The following is an 853-nucleotide window of genomic DNA, read 5'->3' on the forward strand; positions in this document are numbered from 1 at the left end:
AAATTCTTTGATAAATTTCTGTTTGATTCTGTTGATATGAGAGTATATGGCTGGATTTTTATTAAGAGATTCTTATTGTAAAATAAAAAATATATTTGGTGTTTCCATATTTAATAAACTTCGTCTAAAATATATATCTAGTAATGGACGGAGACATTTATGACTGCGGTATGTTTTCAAACGAACGATAAATAAGACACAATAAATAAAATATTATACACATACAACAGATAAATTGGAAATAAATATTTTGCAAGGTAAATTTGTATTTACTTCTTTTACATTTTTATATCTGAACAACTTAAATGAGAGAGAGAGAATTGGGGTTTAATTTTATTTCAATAATTTGCTTGCACGTAAGGGACTTTAGCAGTGGGAGGAAACCGGGGAATCGAAACCATATCAGTTGACTCAATGAAAGACCTTATGATGCAACGCACACACGCTAACCATTCAGCCATCCACCCCATCCCAGCCCCCCACCCCCCTAAATGAAGGAGATAAATGTTGCAATAATTAAACCTATTTAAACCTATAAATTATTAACATTGTAATAAATATATTAAAAAAAACTTGATCTATAATTTGGCTCAACGAATAAGTAATTAAGGTAATTATTAATTCTATTTTTTAATGCTTAATAATTAACATGTTCAGGTCTGCATGTTTCATTAATATCTTAGAACTACATTACTCAGACACTGCAGAAAAAAATCTAGCAGAACTATTTGACTGAATAACAAAACAAAGTCTTGTGTTTGACTAAAAAATATAACAAGAAAAACTGGTCACCTACACAGCATGTAAAATGGTTGTTAATTATATTTTTTTTTTTATCTGAGGAAATGACCCC

Source organism: Patella vulgata, chromosome 2, assembly GCF_932274485.2.
Source record: "Patella vulgata chromosome 2, xgPatVulg1.2, whole genome shotgun sequence".
Taxonomy (NCBI): domain Eukaryota; kingdom Metazoa; phylum Mollusca; class Gastropoda; family Patellidae; genus Patella; species Patella vulgata.